Below are 13,581 nucleotides of genomic sequence, written 5' to 3' on the forward strand. Positions count from 1 at the left end.
ATTTCCAGCTGGAGGAGTAAGGTGACCTGAGTAATTCAGGTGGCAGCCCAGTGTGGTGGGGAAAACAGTGGTCTGAGAACTTAGAGGTCATTGGCCATGGGTTTGTCACTTGTTGGGGCAAAGTAGCTCAGCATTCTCCACTTAATGTTTCCTCCTTACGAAACAAAGCTAGTGGACTACACCATTTTTATTGACTGTCCAGAATTTGATACTGCCTGTCTGCAGATTCTTTGATCCCTCCCCACCCTAGTGTGTTTGAGTATTTCATATCTGAAGTAGACTGCTTCTTTTTGAGCATGCAGAGCTGGACCTCAGATGTATGAATTATCTTACTGCACTTTATTTAATTTCTGTAAAGATCTCACATTGAAAACCTTGCAAACTGTGAAGTAATTTTATGTACTGACATTAAGGGTTGTTCACAGACTAATTGGTGTGGGTAAGTACAGATTATGTTATTATATAGCCTTAATATTTTTCTGCTATAGAAAATAGAGCAAATTTATTGAGTGTTATGGTGAGCTATCAATTAGGATAGAGTGATAAACAAGACCCAGCTTCTGTACTCAAGGAGTTGAGTAGATGGAGACAGACCTGGTTAGGGGAGACAGACCTGGTTAGGAGAGTACCCCTTCAAAGCAGTCTTGTTTAAACTATTTTTATTGATTTCAGAGAGGAATGGAGAAGGAGAGAGAGATAGGAACATCAAGGATGAGAGAGAATCATTGATTGGCTGCCTCCTGCACACCCACCACTGGGTTCGAGCCTGCAACCTGGGCATGTGCCCTGACTGGGAATTGAACCATGACTTCCTGGTTCATAGGTCAATATTCAACCACTGAGCCATGATAGTCAGGCTCAATGTAGTATTAATAGCAGGAAATAGGGCTGAGGCCTCTGGGGAGTCCTGGCAGACTAATGTTCAGATGCACCTTCACACTTATTCTTTAAACTAGAGGCCCGATGAATGAAATTCGTGCAAGGGGCTCGGCCCTTGCGGCCATGGTAGCTTTCCTGGCCCTCACAGCTCTGGCTTCGTTTGGAAGGTTGTCTGGAAGGACGTCTGGAAGGTCGTTTGGCTGTCCAGTCTAATTAGCATGTTATGCTTTTATTATTATAGATTATTATAGACTAGGGGTCCAGTGCACAAATTTGTGCACCTTGAAAGGGATTTTGGGCCACGAGGCTGCAATGGGTACAGGGGTGGGTCTCAGCCCATCCCCTGGGCTCCTGCCTGGCCTCTCCCGCTGTGGCCCCTGGTCTTCTGTCTGCCAGCAGCCCCGTTCCTGCCACTGCCACTCCCATGCGCTGGCTGTGCTGGCCCTGCTCGCATCCACTGATAGCGCGGGGCAATTGGGGCTGGTACCAGCAGCAGGTGTGAGCGGCAGCTCCAGTGCCGGCAGCAGGTGAGAGCGCCAGGTGGGACCACAGTGTTCGGGAGCAAAGAATTTTCAGTAACCACCAGAGGCTCTTCCAATGACAGCGACTGGCACCCTGCCTTGGTCTGGCACCCCCACTCACCTGCTCCACCATCCTGCTGTGACGGATGCCTGCCATGTTCCACACTCTCCCTTCTGCTGCCGACGCCAGCCATGTTCCACACGCACCCTGTGGTGGTCAGCAAACACGATAGCAACCGGTTGTTCGGTTGTTCAGTTTGTCCGCTGTTTGGTCTATTTGCATATTGGGGTTTTATATATACAGATATCTTTCCACCATCCAGTGCCATGGAGGTAGGAGGCACCAGAAGCCCACAGCCTTGAGGAATTTAGTTCTGCCCCATACTTGCATCACAATGTTTAGCACATTGAAGCCCTGCAATTAGCCCTCTTTAAAAGGCAGTTTAGGGACCATCTTTTATTACTCAAGAATGTTCTTTGGTCATCTCAACCCTTTCTCTTCCATCAGCATATTTCTTCCACTTCCTGTGATGGTTTAGTGCCCCTCATTGGCTGGCCCCCCAAATGGACTCACAGCTGGTCAGTTCATTTCTTTTCCCAGTGGAGTAGTGCCCTCACATCACTTCATCTTCAAGCCTCTAGTGCAGTGGTTCTCAACCTTGGCTGCACATTAGAGTCACCTGGGAATCTTTTTAAAATCCTGATTTCTGGGCCTCATCCTCCGGAAATTCTCTTTCTTTGTTACTAATGTTGTGGCCCCACTCCATAACAAAGAAACAGAATTTCTGGAGGACGAGGCCCAGAAATCAGGATTTTAAAAAGATTCCCAGGTGATTCTAACGTGCAGCCAAGGTTGAGAACCACTGCTGTAGTGTGAACTCTGTCAAGTGGAGCCCCAGTCATCTTACCCACTAACCGCATCTGTTCTTCATGTTCTCTAACTGGCTTCCTCTTGGGAAGCCTAGAATGTTGTATGTTTCCAGATTGAGGATTCTGGAAACAACTTCCCAGGAGATCGGAGGTTAGCCCTGACCTAACCTTCAGCCCCTCGGCCCTTCCTGGCATACATTGGGGCATTTGAGGCCCTGCTGCCAAGGAGTTACCAGGGTTATAAGCGCCATGACTCTCAGAAGGATGAGGCCAGCTGTTAGCACCTAAGCTGGAAACAGCCAACAGCTGTTGGTTCTAATGTCACACTGCCTCCTTTTAATTCTTTTCTTCCTCAGGCATTACACACGTTCTTCCCACCACCTTAAACACTTTCCTATCATTCTCTGTCTACTTTCTATCTGTCTTCACTCTCTTTTAAAGTTGCTTCCTGACCTTTTTCCTTGCCCCCTTCCTCTTCCGAGTTAGTTTGCCATGCTATCCTTTTACAGTTTCCTGATCTTTTCCTTCATGCGACTTAATTACTTACAAAATTATTCTACATTTACCCATGTGGTCATTGTCTGTTTCCCAACTCCAGGAGGCCGGCAAGCACAGCTATGTCTTTCACTATTGTGTCAGGTCCAGGATCTGACACAGAGAGGCACTGTATAAATATTTGTGGATTAATGGGTCCATAAATGAAAGACTAAATGATTAAAAGGCAGACTGCCTTTTCTCTTGTCTATTCATATTAAATGTCTGTGCCCATCCTGGCTAAGGGTAACAACTGTTATTGTATATTATTGGAGATGCTGAAGATGTGATTTTTGTCTGCCGCATAATTCTGTGGCCTTGTGGAATTTTATTAAAATTGACTACAAAAACCAGAACTCAGTGATATACACAAATCAGCGTTCTTTAACTGGCATGGTCTTGACAGGTTGGGCTGTGATTTATCAACTTATTTTGCTATAGTTCCATTTTTGTTCCTTAATTCTTTTCCTGAAATGAGCTTTAATTCTATTTAGATCCATTTCCATTCTATTTATTAAAAATTACTAGAGAACTATTATTTTTTCTTACTAGGATTCATAATGCTTTTGGGAGGATTTGTTTTGGCTTATCTAATGGAACTTTGAAGTGGGTAGGAAGAGAAAATGGAGTGACACTTGCTTCAGAAGAACGAAAGAGCAGAATTTCCTACTGGGTGAAAGAAAACAACAACAGTGGGCTCTGTTTATTTCTAAAATTAAACTATTCCACGTGTTCATATCACAAAGATAGGCTTTTCCCAAGCTGATTGGGTGTTTAATTCATAGAGAAAGCATGCATTGTTCTGCAGGATGCACTGTGGTTGCACTGGCTCCCAGAAGATTCGCTCAGAGGTATCTATGAGTAGTCACACCCTAAACTACACAAACCGAGCAGTTTTAAAGACGTGGAAAATCTGATGCACACTGTTTCCCAGTCACTCATGCCTCAGGACAAGAAGTGGGGAGGTGGGAATGAAACCCAAGACTGCTGCTTGTATTTGCCAATGTGGTACTACTTGCCTGTATGACCCTGGAAAACAGAATTAACTTCTCAGAGCCCCAGAACCCCATCTGTAAAGAGGAGTAAAACCACCTACCTCAGACTTATTGCAAGGATTTCATGGGCTAATATATTGAAAGAGTCACAACGTCCAGCATATTCTGCATGCCCTAGATATATTATTATTACTTGGGATGGAACAGTGGGTAAGTGGTAGTGAAGGGCAGAGACGCCAGGGGCCTGGCCTGGGTTTGAATCCTGGATCATCAGCTTATTGGCTGGGCCATCCTGACCTGACCCTTTCATTTATATAAGATAAGGATATAGTAATACCTGCTCTATAGGGTTATTATGAAGACTGAGCATTTGCCAGCTCCTGTCCATGACAAGTGCTATGTAACTGTTTGCAGTTGTGACTGAGACCCCCCACATCTGCAGAAGACGGTGGGAACTTGCACTGAGCCATCAGATGTGCAGAGAAGTCAGGTTCTGCCATGCGCCAGATGTACAATTATGAATAAGTTGCTGACTTCTTTGAGCCTCAGTTTCTTCTCTTTGTAATATGGGGATGATTCTAGTGGTAGTGCCAAATTTTATGAGAAATCAATGAGATAATGCATATGTAAAGTGCTTATTTTTAACATAGGGCCTGGAACATGGAAATACTCAGTAAGTCATAGCTACAGTGAATACTTTTCTTATAACTATTACAACCATCACTATTATTGTTTCCATTATTTTTAATTCTATTGTTAACATGTCTCTGGCTTAGGTAGAAGTTATATTCTAAGATGATTACACAAACCCTCCATTGGAAATCAACATGACTAGTATGTGGAAAATAATGTTGAGGTCTATTCTTTCTTTGGGTATTTTTGTATAAATGGAGCTATTTCAGAAAATTGGCAATATTCAGTAAAAGCCTTATCATGCATTTATCATTTCATAGGTCACAGAAGATAGAAGTTAATCAGGGTCAGTGTTAGGTGGACAGCCTTATATTCATGGAAAATTACTCATAGGAAACACCAGGAACTAAAATTTCCAAAATAGAAAAATAAAAAGCCATCACATAAACCATGTTTAAATCAAGTTTGTATCTGTTTCATATCTTCACTGGGATCGTGTTCATAAAATTTTGACATTTCTTAAACTTCTAATGTTATATCTCATTTATGACTGAAAACCATGCATCATACCCACGCATCATGGGAAATGAATGGATAAGCACTTGTTCTGTTAGTAACATTTTCCACATTAGTCATTTGGGTCACTGTGTCTGCAGTATCCATATTTAAACCTTTGTGCTGTTTCACAATATATCCTTAAGTTCAGCTTCCTTTTTTTTTTTTTTTTTTTTAAGAAGGTAGGGAATAAGGAAGCAGATAAATAAATTAGAATTTAGGGCTGTGAGAAAGGCAGGGCTCTGACTAGCACTTGACACGGTAGTGCCCTATGTTTTCAAGGAAGGTGGGATGTGCAGAGAAGTGCAGATATTTGTACCAGGCCTAGGTTGTCAGATATACTCTCAAGTTACCACATGGAAGTGCTGATGAAATTCCTAGATATATGTTCTGGAGAGATGAGAAAAGTTAGAGGAGAGAGACACAGGCTGGGTAGAGTGGATGTCAGTGCCTCCTCATGTGTGGGGTACAACTTCTATAGGCATGGGAAAACTTCTTCTGGGATAGGTGCAGATATCTGCTGAGAGTATGGAATGCTATGAAGGCTAGAACCTGGAGAGAAAGTGAATCCGAGGTTAGTGTCATTGGGGTCATAGAATGGAGGACCTTTTAAGCCATGATTAGGAAGATGGGCTTTATTCAAAGGTCAAGAGGGAGGTATGGAAGAGTTTTAAGTAGGAGCCATAGGATCCTATTTGTGTTTCTGAAAGATCACTGTGCCAAGACCAATGAGGACCAGTGCAGACAAGAGAGGATGGTGTGGAATGGGGAGATGCAAGGGGTGAAGAAGCACGGGCTGGGTGAATATTTAGACTTAAGTGGTGACAGAGTGAGGGGGGAAGGATGGGGCCCGTGTGGTAGAACAGAGGTCTTACAGAGATGGAGCTCTGAGGAGAGAGACTCAGGCTGGGTGGAGTGGATATTAGCGCCGCCTCGTGTGGGGGGTGCAAGGTGGAACAGTGTCACTGGGAGAGCTTTAGGGTTGGCACTATTCTGGGGCAGAGTTTGTTTCAGTCAGGTTTACATTTTCATGCATGAAAGTCAATAGCCAATTAACAGTTGCCTGAACAAATAGGGATCCATTTAATCTCGTACAAGAAGTCAGAGGTCCATGACCACGACCATGCTTCTAGTGCAGTGGTTCTCAACCTTCCTAATGCCGTGATCCTTTAATACAGTTCCTCATGTTGTGGTGACCCCCAATTTCATTGTTACAAATTGAACATAATTAAAGCATAGTGATTAATCACAAAAACAATATGTAATTATATATGTGTTTTCTGCCAAAGGGGTCGAAATCCACAGGTTGAGAACCGCTGTTCTAGTGGCTCCATGATGTCAGAAGGATGCTCACACTGACTTGCCTTGGTGTTTTCCTCATGGTTTTTACCCGTGGTTGCAAGGTGGCTGCTGTTCTTCAGTTGTCATATCTGCTTTAAGAAGAGGGTAAAGAAAAAAGGGGTGACATCTGTAGTGGGAAAACACAGGCTTTCCCAGGAACCCTCTGCGGATGTCTCCTTGCATCTTATTGGTCAGAACTGGATTAAATGGCAACTCCTCACTGGGCACATTGCTGCCCTGATCAAGTGATGGTTCTGTGAATAGGAAATGGAGGAAATGGAACTTCTATATGCAAAGAGTTGTCCAGTTTGCTTCACTAGGTTCTGGTAAGGGGTAAAGGGGTATGAAGAATTTGAGGAATGAAGGAGTTTAATCACATGGTGAGAAATTTCAGTGGGCACATTTTTTTTCAACTCTGCAGTCAGCCCAAACTATAATTTCACATTAATATAAATTATGAAATGCATTTAAAGTTTGCCTATATTTTTGATAGTTATCTTCAAATACATATAATATTGAATTATCTTTAAAATATACTAAACACATTTCCCTATTTGATAAAAATTCTCAACCTACAAAATATATTTTTTTCAAATTTATTCCAAATCTTCCTTATCCCTAAACTGTCAGTGGACCTCTTGGGTTTGCAGCGGTTTTCAACCTGTGGGTCGTGACCCCTTTGGCGGTCCAACGACCCTTTCACAGGGGTCGCCTAAGACCATCCTGCATATCAGATATTTACATTACGATTCATAACAGTAGCAACATTACAATTATGAAGTAGCAACGAAAATAATTTTATGGTTGGGTCACAACATGAGGAACTATATTTAAAGGGCCAGAAGGTTGAGAACCACTGGCTTTAGAGCAAATGTGGAAAATTCCACTCGTGTTCACTTACTGCTGTGTAAGTGAAAGCAGGGAATGCATGATGGAAAATGCCACACCTTTTACTGTGGTTTTTTGTATCTGTAAAAGATATAATTATTCTGTTTAAAATGGAGAGGGGAAATGCTTGTTCACCCATTTTGAAGGTAACGTTATTTGGGTATCATACGATGCCAATATTTGTCCTCTACTCCAGTTTAATTCAAGGCAGACTCACCACCAAATAGATGCAGAATTCTGTTAGTGACTGTTACCTGACAGTGGTTATGAAGATAAATAATGTCCAGTCCCTGAGGGGTAGAAGGGGCAGAGGTTGTGTACGTGGCATCTGAAGCCTAGCACTCTGCCACATAATCTTGGGAATACCCTCTGAACTGGCTTATTCTATGGAATTGGGAGGAGAGAGCAGGAGATAGGTATGCAGTCCCTACCGCATGCATATACAAAATATCTCTGAAACCTGGGTGGCAGGGCTCTCTGAAGTACAAGTAAAATCTGGCGGATGTTGCATAGAGATTACTTTCTGTAAGGAGGCTTTAAGAAGGCTTTGTGGAAGGTGGGTTTGAACTCCATGTTGGAGAATGAAGAAGGTTTACAGGATGATGGACAACGGCCCCAGGCTGAGCAAATGCACACAGTGTGTGTTTGAGGGGTTCAGGGATTAGGAATTGTTTTCAGTAAAGGACAAAATGAGGAGAGCCTTGAAAGTCTGGCTGAGTGGGTTTGGACTTTGTTCTCTAGGTACTGGGGAGCAACCAAGACATTTTAAAAATTCATAGAAATTTAATTTTGATACAAGTGGCATTTATTGGTCAAAGAATATGTATAAAGTTTCCATAGATTTTAAATGTTAAACATTTTATTTGAGATAATTGTAGTTCACACACGGTTATAAGAAATAGTACTGCCTGGCCATTGTGGCCCAGTGGTTGAGCGTCGACCTATGAACCAGGAGGTCATGGTTCGATTCCTGGTCAGGACACATGCTTGGGTTGCGAACTTGATCCCCAGTGTGGGACATGTAGGAGGTAGCCAATAAATGATTCTCTTTTATCATTGACTAGAGGCCCGGTGCACAAAATTTGTGCACGGGGTGGGGGGGCACTCAGCCCGCTCTGCATGCTCTTCAATCTGGGACCCCTCGGGGGATGTCCGACTGCCTCTCACAATCCAGGACCCTCTGGCTCCTAACCGCTTGCCTGCCTGCCTGCCTGATCACCCCTAACCACCTCTGCATACCTGCCTGATTGCCCCTAACTGCTCCCCTGCTGACCTGATTGCCCCTAACTGCCTCTGCCTCGTCCCGCACCCGGGACCCAGGATTCCCTCCTCCAGCCAGTCGCAGGCACCTGGGACCCGGGCTTCCCTCCCTCTGGCTGGCCGCAGGCAGCCAGGACCTGGGCCGGCTTCGCCTGGGCCGGCCGCAGTCGCAGGGCACCGTGGGCAGGCGGCTTCGCCTGGGCCGTAGCCGCAGGCACCCGGGACCGCAGAGTGGGTGGCTTGTCCCTTTTCTGGGCCACAGGCGCAGGTGCTGGCTCCCAGGACTGTGGGGCGGGCAGCTTGTCCCTCTCTCGGGCCGCAGGCTGGCTGGTCCCCATTCCTCTCTCACAGTCTCATTTGTGCCTGACTGGTCCCCATTCATCTCTCCCCAGTGTTGAGTGTCTGAGCCGTTATGGCATGACGGCTTGAGAGTGTGATGACCATTTTCATATTAGCTCTTTATTATATAGGATGTTTCTCTCTCTCCCCCTCTCCCTTCCTCTCTGAAATCTGTAAAAAAAAAAAGGACCTAGAGATCCTGAGCACTTGCCGTTTCACCAGGGTAACACCTGGCACAATATTACAACAGGAAACCAACTGAAGACTTGAGGAGCATCCACGATATGCCTAAATCCGTGTTGTAAGTAGGTGATCTTAGTAGGGATGAGAGAATGGATTGGAGGCACAGCATGGAGGCCAGGAGACCCTTGGAAGGCTCTTGGAATTATTGAAGAGAGGGCATGAAGAGTGATGATGGGATTGGAAAGGAGAGGATATGCAAGTAGAAACAACAGGATTTGGCAATCATGTCGGGGTGATAAGAGCAGTTGATGCTGTGTGCAGTTGCTCAGCAAGTAGGGATTTAGGACCAGTGGTGTGCCGTGCACTCTGCTAAGCACTGCAGAGGTTAAAGATGATCTTACAGAGACTGGGTAGTGTGACGGAGCAGAGGTGGGGGCGCAGATAGAAACTATCTTAGACTGGACAAGACAGGACAAGACTACACCCTTGGAGGAGGTAAATACTTTTCTGCTATTGCTGGTTTTTACCATGTGATAATGTAGGTCCAGATTTTCAGAAGCCAGAAATCTAGATTTTTATGTGAGATCTCCCAATTTTTAAATGTTACCTAATACAATTTGAAAAAAAAAAAGCTGCATACCAATTAGCATGCATCTATGGGCCAGATTCACCTCACAGATTAGCCTTAGCTGTTGTGACAGAATGTTTAGAGCTTAAGTTATTCACTGTTGTGTAACAAATCACCCCTAATTTAGTGGCTTAAAATGACCACCATTTTATTATTTCTCACAGTTCTGAGGGTTGATTGGGCTCACCTGGGCAATAGTTATAGGTAGATGATGGCCAGGGCTGGAGAACTATAAAGGTCCATCTTGGCCTGAGACAATGGAACTTTCTCTTCCTTCATACAGTGGGAGGGGCTCTTGTGGCCTCTCCGTTTGGTCTCTCCATTCACCAGGGTAATTGGATTTCTTACATGGTGGCTCCGAGCCTCCCAAAGGGAATGTTCCAAGAGGGGACATGTGAGAACAACCAGCCTCCTTACGGCCAGTCCAGGATTGCCAAAGCATCACCCTGCACCTTCTGCTGGCAGAGGCAGCCCGGGTTCACTGTGGGAGGGGCGCGCGTTCGAGGACGGCCATCTTTGGAGACTGCCTGCAGCTGAAGCAGGATCTCCAGCGAGTGGTGATGTTGTCTGTCTAGGAAAGTCGGAAGACAGGGCACGTTCTCCTGATGCCAGCCATGTTACTCGAAAGTTTTTGGAGAAGTGCATAATATTATGTTTTATGGTAATGATGATTCTGGGGAATGTTTCTTTTTTAATACAATGGCTTCTTTTGGAAACAACTCATTTATAATTATTTGGTTTTTAGTCATTAAAAAAATAATACTATATAAGTCAGTTTTTTTCTGGTTTGGTGAATGTGTGTTTTTCAAATGTGTGACCAGATGTTAATTAATATTGGGTCCTTAATCATGTATGCCTTTAGAAAAGGGGCCCTCAAATAAAATGTTGCCTAAGAATTCCAAATCTTTACTGACCCGAGATAGGTGTAGCTGAAATGTCCATTAGCATGGCACCTGTGCTCCTAAGACGGAGGACCAGCCTGTAAAATATGTAGGACCCTGTACAAAATGAAAATGTTTAAAAATGAAGAATTTTAAGATATTGACAGGAAACCATTAAACCAAGCCCCAGGCTCCATGAGCTGTACAGGTCATTCACCTCTCAAGCCCACCTTGCTTAGACCCTTGAAAATATGTGCAAATATTGGAGTAAAATGTAATTTTCCAGTAGAGGACCATTGGCTCTAATAAAATTCTCATTTGGTTTTGATACCCAAAATTTTTTTAGAAGCACTGTGTAGACAAGTCAGAAAAGATGGAAGCTTTATGTTAGAAAAGCACTCCGCTTAGAAGCAGCACTATTCCTTTTGGCCGAGCAGCTGGCCCTGGCAGCCTAGGCTGAGATTTCTGCCTTGTAGCCCTCCTGAGTCCCAATGGCACTGTCTCGGAAGGTACAGCATATGTATGCCATTGAGTATTTGATAGGCTGTCTACTGAATGTGCTTTTCTCCTTTCCCCTCAGCCCTGTTTCGGAAGCATACAGAATACATTGCTTGTCTAATTGATGGGCACTACGTTCATTTGGAGCAGACTGAAACATAGTTCATTAAGCTAAGAATCTGGGGTCAACATTTCTGGAAGGTGCTTGGTGGACTCTAGACAGGGCTGCAATGTTGCACAATTTCAGGGAGTGCATTAGTCAGCTCAGGCTGCTATACCAAAGTACCACGGACTGAGTGGTTTAAGCAACAGAAATGTATGGTCTCATAGTTCTGGAGTCTGGAAGTCTAAGATTGAGATGTCAGCAGGGCCTTGATGCCTCTGAAAGCACCGAGGAGGGAGCAGGGCTGGGCCTTTCTCCTGTCTTCCTCGAGTTCCTTGGCCTGTGCTAACTCAACTCGATGTCCTTACATGGCTTCTCCTTGTGTGTATGTGTGTGTGTGTGCCCAAATTTTCCCATTTTATAAAGACACCAGTCAAATTGGATGGGTGGCTCACTCTCTTCCAATATGACTTCATCTTAAATTATCTGCAACACATTCTGAGGTATTGGGGGGTGGGATTTCAACATATGAATTTTGTGGACACATAATTCAACCCATAACAAGGCATGTTCGGATCATATCTGTGAATGGAAGCCCCTGGCATTGTAGAGCTCACAGCTGAGTGGCTGTGCACAGAAGCCCCTGTGGTATAAGAAGCTCTGTCTGCTTTAATATTTTAGAGATGTGTTTGTGGAGGTGACTTTTTATAATACATGAGCCACGTTGAATTACTTGTTTGGGCTCCTGATTGTAGCATCATGGCTCTTAAAATTTTTTAATATGCTTGTCAATCAGTGGATTTCAAGGCCAAATTACTCTCAGACCTACATGCCTGATCCTTATGATAGAATAATAATAGCTAACATTTATTGAATGCTTATTATGTACTTAGAACTCTGCATGCATTATCTAATTTTATCTTCACAACAAGTCTATTAGTTACTGTTATTCTTTCATTTAACAGATGAGAACACTGAGATTAAGTGTGGTTATGTGACTTGCCCACAGTCACACAGCTAATTAAGTGGCAGGCTATGATTTGAACTCAGTTCTGTCTCATTTCCAAACCCAAGCAACATTACATAGGGTGTACCCCATATTTTAAAAAAATATGTTTTTTAGAGAGAGGAAGGGAGAGAGAGAGAGACAGCAATATCAGTTGGCTGTTTCCAGCATGCCCCCTACTGGGGATTGAGCCCACAGCCTGGGTTGTGTGCCCTGATTGGGAATTCAACCCATGACCTCTTGGTGCATTGGTCAACACTCAGCCACTGAACCACACTGGCCAGGCTGCCACATATTTTTAGAGGAATACTGTATATGATGGTTTACCATTCAAAGTCTGTTTCATCAAGAGTCTTTTATTTTTTCTAGGTCATTCCCTGATGAAACATTCTCCACTTACATTTATTTTTTGCAGGATTCTTAACCCTTTTCAAAGTAACCACCTGTCCTTCTATAGGTTTTATGGAAGGATTTTTACTTCAGTAAATCTAGGAATACTCAATCTGAAGTAATTGAAATTACAAATGTAAATGGTGAGTGGGCTTATATATTTGAGTTGTGTGTTTCCAGATCCTTAGGAGAACATAGAAATTAACTCATTTCCTCAACACAGATGAAAATAGAGCCCTCACATCACCAGAGAATTTCCTACTAGTGATCAGGAAAAGTATGCTCAGCTCATTTATCACTGTACTCAGTATAATGTGCTCTGTGGTGAGACCGCAACTGATTCCCTCAGTAAACACCTTTTTACTTTGTTCCTTCTCTGCCAGGTAGCAACTGAATTCTCTTTGTCTATCAGAGTGATAGTTCAATTGAATTCAGGCATGTGAAGAGATAGGTTCCTTTCCAGGTGTGACACAATGTTGGTTGGGAAGCAGAGCCTGGTATCCTCTGACAGATTATGGGGAAGTTCAGATACCAGAAATTACATTTTGTTTAAATGATTTTTATCTCACTTGCCCATCTGTACAGTATTAAATTGCAGACAATATGATAGAGCCATCTTTCTAAAAATCCTGATTATTCTTGACTAATAGTTCATATTGAGCAAGTAGAAAAGAAATATAAGGCACAATTAGTGAGGACACCATCTGAGCTTCTCTTATCTCAACAGTCAGTGACAACCTGAGATGGCGGATGAAGGAGGAAATGGATCGCACTTTTTTTTTTCACTTTATTTCACTACGATGCTTTATTTCACTAAGTATACTTAGTTGAACGTGTATCTGTGTATGTGTGTGTATGGCCTTTGTTAAAATACCAGCTCAGGTATTGTTGCTTTTAGTACCACAAATATTGGCTGAGGATCTCCCTATTCTAATTGAAGTATTTGCCTAGGGGCTATGGAATACTTTATTGTATTTTCCTGTGTCTAATAGCAGTATTTTGGGGAGCAAAGTCATCTGGGAGCACATTAAAGATATGAATTCCCTGGTCCTGGATGCCAGCCCTACTGACTTGAGG

The 13,581-nt window shown here is 43.5% G+C and overlaps 1 protein-coding gene across 7 annotated transcripts in view; it reads left to right on the forward strand.

The window, feature by feature from the left end:
• Nucleotides 1-13,581, forward strand: part of MITF (melanocyte inducing transcription factor) — a 230,883-nt gene that overhangs the window by 32,607 nt on the left and 184,695 nt on the right. The window lies entirely within an intron of this gene.

The sequence above is a fragment of the Myotis yumanensis genome, unplaced genomic scaffold, assembly GCF_028538775.1.
Source record: "Myotis yumanensis isolate MYYU_CA2020_CCGP unplaced genomic scaffold, mMyoYum1.0.hap1 SCAF_14, whole genome shotgun sequence".
In the NCBI taxonomy this organism is placed as follows: Eukaryota; Metazoa; Chordata; class Mammalia; order Chiroptera; family Vespertilionidae; genus Myotis; species Myotis yumanensis.